Here is a 7,947-nt window from a genome sequence, read left to right on the forward strand (position 1 = left end):
TTTGTTCATTTCTGCATTTCTACCTTTCTACATTTGTTCATTTCTGCCATTCTGACCTTCTGCCTTTCTACCTTTTTTGTTTCTACTTTTATGACTTTGTACCACCTTTCGAAGTTTTGTTTCTTTTTACCTTTGTTCATTTTTACCTTTGGTAGTTTCTAACTTTCTGCATCTCTGACTTTCTATCTTTGTTTCTACTTTTCTGACTTTCTACATTTCTAACTCTCTACTTTTGCTTGTTTCTACCTTTCTACTACATTCTTACCATTTTTGTTGCTACCTTTCTAACTTTCTACCTTTGTTTGTTTCTAACTTTCTAGATTTGTCCCTTTCTACCTTTGTTTGTAACGTTGAAACTTTATACTTTTGTTTTTCTCCCCATTTTTACCTTTCTAACTTTGTTTCTAACACTCTACATTTCTAACTTTGTGCCTTTCTAAATTTGTTTTTTACTTTCTAACTTTTACCTTTCTAACTTTGTTTCTAACCTTCTTGTTAGAGAAGTTCCCTCAGGCCCAGAGGGAAGCCAAAGCATTAGGTGTGAATTAAAACCTTTGGACAAGCTGACATCCATGAAGCCACACCAAAATGAAATAGAAATACAGATTTTTAACTTTTAGTAGAAATATATGCTAGGTGCCTTAAACATGAAAAAGCTGTAGCAGAGATCTTAAACACAGCTCTTGCTGCAGCAGTGTTACCTTTTCACAGAATTCTTTACTTTAGACAAAATCTAGATAAAATTAGACTGTTTACATTTTTTAGATGGAGTGTTCACATAGTAAGAGCTGATAGAAACTGTATATGCAAATCTGTGTAATACAGATGTAACACTTGTGTGAGGCTTACGACTGTTAGAATTAGACCAGAATGGATTAAGAAAAAGAAAACTGGAATGGTGTGTTAATCTTACTGGTCAATTAACAAATATAATCCACATTTCTGTAAGAAAAAATATAGTGTATGGAGCATATAGAAGAAGCTGTTTTTGCCTGCTGCTGCTGCTTGGCTTTATCATGTAACCCCATTCGAACTCTGCCTTCAAGACAGCTGTGAGACCGTGAAATAAAGAACTTAGCAGAACAGCAGCCTCCTCTGCTCTTTCACCCTGGTCCGAGAAGGAAGGGTACCCTGTCAAAGGCTCAACACTTGCCTTTCTGACTTTGTTTCTAAATTTCTACCTTTCTAATTTTGTTTGTTTCTAATTTTTTTTTGTTTCTAACTTTGTTTGTTTTTAACTTTCTGCCTTTAGAAATTTGTTCGTTTCTTGTATTTTACCTCTTTGTTTCTAAATTTCTGCCGTTGTAACTTTGTTTCTAACTTTCTACTTTAAAAATTTCATTTGTTTTTAACTTTTTACCATTCCTCCCAGGGAGGGATGTGTGCAGAATACTAAAACCTGTTAAGTTCTTCATTCTTACATCTATAGGCAAATGCTACTGATTTAGATGTAAATTCATTTTGAAATGAGCCAGCCCTCTCTCTCTACTCTGTCGCATACAGGAATATAAGAAGCTGGGAATAGAGATCAGCAAGTTTTGAGAATAACGAGCCGGCGTTTTTCTGTAGGAAGGAAAGAAGCAAGTGCCTGGCCCCAGGAGCCGAGACGCTCGGGCTGCAGGAGCTGCAGAGCGCCCAGAGGCGGCTTTTCCCTCTGCTCTGTCCCTGCCCCCGGGCTGAGCTGGGCGGCGCTGCTGCCGCCTGGTGGCGAGAGCGCGGCACTGCCGCCCCCGACACGGCGCCCCGGCGCTGCTGCCGCCCGGTGCCGGCTGAGCCGAGAGGGCGGCGGCCTCGGTGGCTGCCAAGCGTGGCAAGGGCAAGGAGCGGGAGCGAGCGGGGCTGGGTCTGTCAGCGGAGGGGAGGGGCGAAGGGCGGTTCGGAGCGCCGAGGGACATGGCCGTGCGTGAGCGGGGCCACAGCTATGGAAAGGAGCGGGCGCCGTGCGGGGCGGCGACCGCGAGGAATGACAGCGCGGGGGGCGGCCCGGCGGGGCCGGTTTTGTCGGGCAGCAGAGGCGCGGTCGCAGCGCGACCCGGGCGGGGAGCACCGGGCGGGCACGGTCGGAATCGAGCCGCCCGCGTGCCGCTCTCAAGGAGGCGGCTCGGAAAGGAAGGCGCAGTTCCGCGCTCTCGGGATGGCGTTAAGTGACGTTTTTATTAGAACCTGCCAGGACCTTGCAGAGGGTGGTTTACACTTCCGCCACACTCAAGATGGCAGACGCACTAGGCCCCTGCGAGAGGTGTCCCTGCCGATGCCTGCCGCCGCCTGCCGCCGGTCGCGGAGCAGTCGCCCGCCTCCGGCGCCGCTGACCCCACCAGCCGTGTCCTCACACCGGGAAGCACCGCGGAAAATCGCGCGGAAAGCGCGGGGCCGGCGTCGGAGTCCGGGCCGGATTCAGGCAGCCGAATAGACAGAAGCCCTTGTGAGGGGCGGGGGCCTTAAGCGTACCGCACTAAAGATGGCGGCTGGACCGGAAGTGGCTTCTGCCAGCACCCAAGATGGCGGCAAAGGGCGGAAGTTTCGTCACAGCCACACTAAAGATGGCGGTCGTTTACACTGTTTTCTGACCTTCTCAATATGGCCGCAGGGAAGGCCCCCTTCCCCCCCCCCAAGCTGCGTCTATTCGGCTGCCTGAACGCGACGCCGACGCCAGCCCAGCGCTTGCACGCAATTTTCTGAGGCGTTTCCCGCTATGCGGACACCGACTGTGGGGTCAGCGGCGCCTGGGGCAGGCGGAAGCATTCAGGCAGCGAAATAGACGGAGCGGGGTCCTTCCGGGCCGCCATCTTGAGAAGGTCGAATAGCCACTGACCCGATCGCCACATTGGTGCGGTACCGGTGACTTCCGCCCTTCCTCGCCGGGAGCGGCAATGGCGGGGAGCCCGGGGAGCAGCGCTGCCGGGCCGGGGGCACCGGGGCGGGTGCTCCGGGCTCGGAGGTGAGCGGGGAACGGGGACAGCCCCAAGCGGACGGTGGGGGCCGCGGGGGATCGGTATTCCGGCCCAGGGATGGGTGTCCCGGCACAGGGATGGGTGTCCCGGCCCAGGGATGGGTGTCCAGGCACAGGGATGGGTTCCTGGACTATCTAATAATATTATATAACGATCGTACAAGGAGATCTATATAAAAAATCCTCCATGGTCATCCTTCTCCCAGCCCCGCTCTGTTTTCAGGATCTTGGGGGAAGAGTTTGGGTCTGGACAAGGCTCTCGGGCACAGGGTGGGATTCTTGGGGTGCAGGGCCAGGATTTGGACTCGAGGCTCCCTGCGGGTCCCTTGCAGCCCAGGAAATGCTGCGATCCTGTGCCTCTGAGGGTGAAATAAAGGGCACCGGTGGGGTTTGTGCCCGCTGTGTTCACGGCCCCGCCGGCTCAGGGCGAGTTCAAGGCGCAGCTGCCCCGAGCCAGCGGGACCGGCCGGGGCTGCTCGCTCCCGGTGCTGCCGCCTTGTGGGGAGAGCCCGGCACTGCAGCCCGCACAGGCGCTGGACCACGGGATCGGCGTGGAACAGCAGCGCAGGGAGTGCTGAGGCAGCGCAGGGAATGCTGAGGCACCCCAGGGAATGCTGAGGCACCCCATGGAATGCTGCGGTCCCAGGGAAGGCTGAGGCGTCCCAGGGAATGCTGCGGTCCCAGGGAATGCTGAGGCACCCCAGGGAATGCTGCGGTCCCAGGGAATGCTGAGGCGTCCCAGGGAAGGCTGAGGCGTCCCAGGGAATGCTGAAGCGTCCCCTGCCCGGGGCACTCGGCAGCAAATCCCTGATGTTGAGCAGAAAAAGGAAAGTTCTGGGTTAGTGGGAGGAGGTTTCTGGAATGGATTTGGGACAGGTGCTGATCCACGCATGGAATCAGGGCTGGTTTGGCTTGGAAGGGACCACCAAGATCAATACACTCTGTTTGTTGTCTGATTCCACAGCAAAGAACATCCAGAACTGCCACCTCACCCTCACAGACAGCAGGAATGTCTTCCATAGCTCTTGTTTCGGAATGGGAATGGCTGTTGGGAGCTCTGGCAGGACCAGGTAAGAACAGAAATGGGATCATTCCGGCTGCTGCTGGAGGTGGTTTTCTGCTTTCAGGCTGTTCTTCTCACTGATCCTTTCACAGCAGTGTTCTAGGGCACATTTGAGGGTAATTCCAGGAATTTCAAACCAGATAAAAACTGGTGGGGAAAAAATGTGAACCTGATCCATTTCTGGTAATTCCAAGCTTCTCCCACAACACCGTTCCAGGGGAAACCTGATAAAAGGGTAAAGATGCAGAGGAACAAGTGCTGTAAACCCCCCTGGCACTCTGACAGAGCAAACCTTCCAGTACTCCCAGCAGATCTCTTGGAGAAAGTGTGGGATCGCAAGGTTTTCCAGGAAAGCAAAACAAGGGCGGAGATGAGGGAATAGGCTTCCAGTTCTTCCTTTAGCTGAAAGCCTGGGGGAATTGAGAGGGGCCACAAGAACTGTTTGTGTAGGAAGATGGGAGTTTGGGGGCTGAATCTGAGTTTCTCTCTGGGGCATTTTTGAGGGAAAAGCTGAGGTGCTGTTTAAGGGAGAGAATGCACATTTTTGGGGTGGAAAAGGTTTAATCAATATTGTAGAGGAAGTAAAATGTTGGGGGTAAAAGTGGATGCAATCTGGAGGAGACAGAATGAATATTTTGGAGGCAAAATGGGGAACTGAGTAGTGGACAGATGGGGAACATTTTGGTGGCAACACTTGACAAACTCTCTGGGGTGGAGAACGAACACATTGAGGGAAAAATGAGGTGATGAGCAGTGGGCACGTAGGGAAGGTGGTGGGGGTAAATGTTGAGAAAAGCCCCGTGGTATTCAAGAAATCCTTGGAAGCAGGACTGAGGAATTCAGTGGTGGAAAAATAGGGGAATTTTGTGGGGTAAAACTTCAAAAGATCTAAGAGTTGAGAGTGAGTGTTTTTAGGTAAAAAGGATGTCTTGTTGAAGTTGGGCGTCTGGATTGTGGCATTTATGGATCACAGGGTGTTTTTCCAGAAAGTAGAAGATAAAGAAGACTCCCAAAGCCTCGGTAGCTGTGTTAAGAAATCCCTCCCAGGGAAGAAAGGTACCTAAACCTCCTAGAAGTAGGGACTAATTAGCATGGGAAAGGAAAAACCCACCCCCAGTGGGAGAGAGCCCGCCGGGTAAGGGAAGAGAAGGATGCCCTTAAGAAGGAGCAGGGAAGGTGAATTTCTCGGTTTGCTGAAATGTATCAAAAAGTTTGGAATCTGGGTCTGTGTGGAGGCTGGGATTTTCTTGGCCATATGCAGAGCCCAGCACTAGGAATAAAGTAATTCCAGGCTTTCCAACGCCAAAAATGCAGTACCAGAGAGTTCTGTTATCCCGAGGACTTGGGGGATATTTGGCAAAAATTTCCGGGGGCCCAGGCTGGACCGAGCTTTTAACGCTCCCCGGATTCACGGGATCGGGGATTCCAGCGTGCCCTGCACGGGTTTTTCAGGGAAGTCCCAAATCCGTGTGAGCGTGAAGCAGAATCCCCTGGGAGCTGTGAAGGCAACAGGATATTTGTTGGGAATTTTGAAGGATTGGGTGAGTCCTCAGTGTTAGGTTGGAATGAACGCAAATTGTCCGGGAGTTGCTGGTTTAGGGATGGCCGGGTCTGGGTTTGGATTTGTGGGCACCGAGTGTTCCTTGTGTCAGCTTTAGGTCTGGATTGGTGGGAATTGTTGGAGAAAAGAGAAGGCAATTGAAATGCGGAGCTCCATTCTTGGAGAAATGATCAGGATGGGAGAGGAAAGGCTGTGGAGCTGCTGGGAGCTCCTGGAGAACGAAAGGATCTGAGGTCTGGAGGCAAAAGCTGTGGAACAAAGCCTGAATAGGGTGCGGGGTGGGGCGGGAGGGGGAGGAGGGCACCACGGCGGGGGGAAAGAATCCCTGCTCCGGGAATCCAGCAGGGACCAGGACAGGATCATTTTCCATCCACCGCTCTCGGTGGAATCCTAATAAGGAAGGTCGAAGGAAAGTGATTCGTTTGTTCTTAGGTTTGGAATGAAAGGTGCTCTTGCAGAGGGGAATATTCACCTGTTAAAATTCTGTTGGATACAGGAAAAGAGGGAGGAAGCAAGCAGCTGGGGAATGAACAGGTGGATTTTTGGTGGATACAGGGAAAGACACGGGAAGGGGCTCTTAAGTAAAATACACGTCACGGGCAGCACCAGGAAAAGCCTCAACTGCCCTTTTTTTCCAAGCTCTGACATTCCAGAGGAGTAAGCAGTGGTCAGCCCATCATCTTCTGTATTCCTTGGATGCCCAGTGCTTTGTTGGGAAGAGGTGACATTTGGAAATGAACAAATCCGGGGATGTAATTTCCTGATAGTAAAGCCCCAGAGACCCTGGTTTTGATATCCTTCCAGCACCCAAACGCAACAGAGGGAATCCTGGAGGAGCTGGAAAACGCTGTCGCTCCATCGGTGGAATTCCTGGGAAATGGAAAGCAGCAGAAGCAGCAAGAACAGAGTTGGAAGCAGGCTCCAGCCAGGTAAGGCAGACACCAAATCCTTTGGAATTAGAAGTGGGCAGGGGTGGGAAGAATTAATTCTTACATTTGTAGCCCATGGATTCCTGAGCAGGATCCCGGCAGGGAAGACTGCAGGGATCAGACTGGGGACTGATCCCAGCTGGGGGCAGCGAGCCTTGGAATTGGCTGAAGGGAAGAAAGAGGGATCCTTTGAGCACAAGGATCAGCTGTCAAATGTGGAGATGGCATCAGACAATTCCTCGGGAGGGTTTAGTTCCTGGGCCAAATCGATCTCCTGCCTTGTGAAGGAGCTCAGAGATCTGGGAAGAGCCCAAGCAACGCAGGGAATGCACTGGCAGATAAAACTGCCGGGGAATGGTGGGGAAAAGCATCGAACAGGGGGCCTCGTTTTGTACAGGAACGGTACAAAAAATTGTCCGAAAGAATAGGAATGGAATGGGATTTTACGTATTCCTCGGAGGCCACAATGCAGTGGGAAGGCTGAGAGAAAGAAACAAAGCCTAAAAAGGCAGATGAGCCAAATCTGCCCAAAGCCTCCAATGGCCACATTCCCTGGCATTGCTGAGGACTTCAGCCAAGCTCCAAGCAAAAGGTGAGCCCCTGATTTTGGTGCCAAGGGAAACTCCAAGTTAAGAATAATCCAAATATGAAGCACTTCTCACAAAACTCAGCTTTGCAAACCTTTATTTGGGCAAAAAAAAGAAAAGATGGGAATGCCCTTGGCAGAAAAGCAGCTGTGAGGCACAGCAGGCTTCAAATGCCTGTCAGCAGGAGCTCCAGGAGAAAAGGCTGCTGGCTCCGGGCATCCTGGGCTTTCCAGGCAGGTTTTGTACTGGATTGCAAGGCAGTTCTCCTGCCTCTGGGGGGTGGCACCTGCATCCCACTGGAAAGGGAAAATGTGGAGAGAGCAGCAAGCGGGAAGACGGTTGCTGATGTGTGTCCTTGGATTGCAGTTCCTCTCGGTGGGTCTGTGCTGCTGGAAGTTTGAAGGAGATCAGTCTTGGAGTACGTGTGGGTTCACCGGTGGGGCTTGGGAGAGACGCTGGACATGAAACTCCAGGGGTGTTCCCCTTGCTGGAGTGAGAAGCAGTGGAAGCACTTTGCTGTCTGCTTCTTCATTGCCTTCACCTTGGTCCCCTGGGGCTCCAGGTAATCCCCTCTCACCTTTGCTTTTCTAAGGGTCTCTAAATGAGGGCTTGAGCTTTGGTGTAGCTCCCTTTACAGGGAAGATCTGTTCCAGGAAAGGTCTCCTGGTCTGGACCGATGGCGTTGCAGGAAGAGCAGGAAACCCCAGAGCTCCTGTGGCTCCCTCATCTGATTTGCCTGCAGGCAGCAAGGATCATTCCCAAGTGTCATCCCCTGGCTCCGTGACTCGGTGAGGTTGTGTTCCCCCAAAGGCCAGGGGCCGCTTTGTGTTGCAGCTCACGAAAGTCCAGCTCGGTGG

The sequence above is a fragment of the Corvus hawaiiensis genome, assembly GCF_020740725.1.
Source record: "Corvus hawaiiensis isolate bCorHaw1 chromosome 31 unlocalized genomic scaffold, bCorHaw1.pri.cur SUPER_31b, whole genome shotgun sequence".
Lineage (NCBI taxonomy): Eukaryota > Metazoa > Chordata > Aves > Passeriformes > Corvidae > Corvus > Corvus hawaiiensis.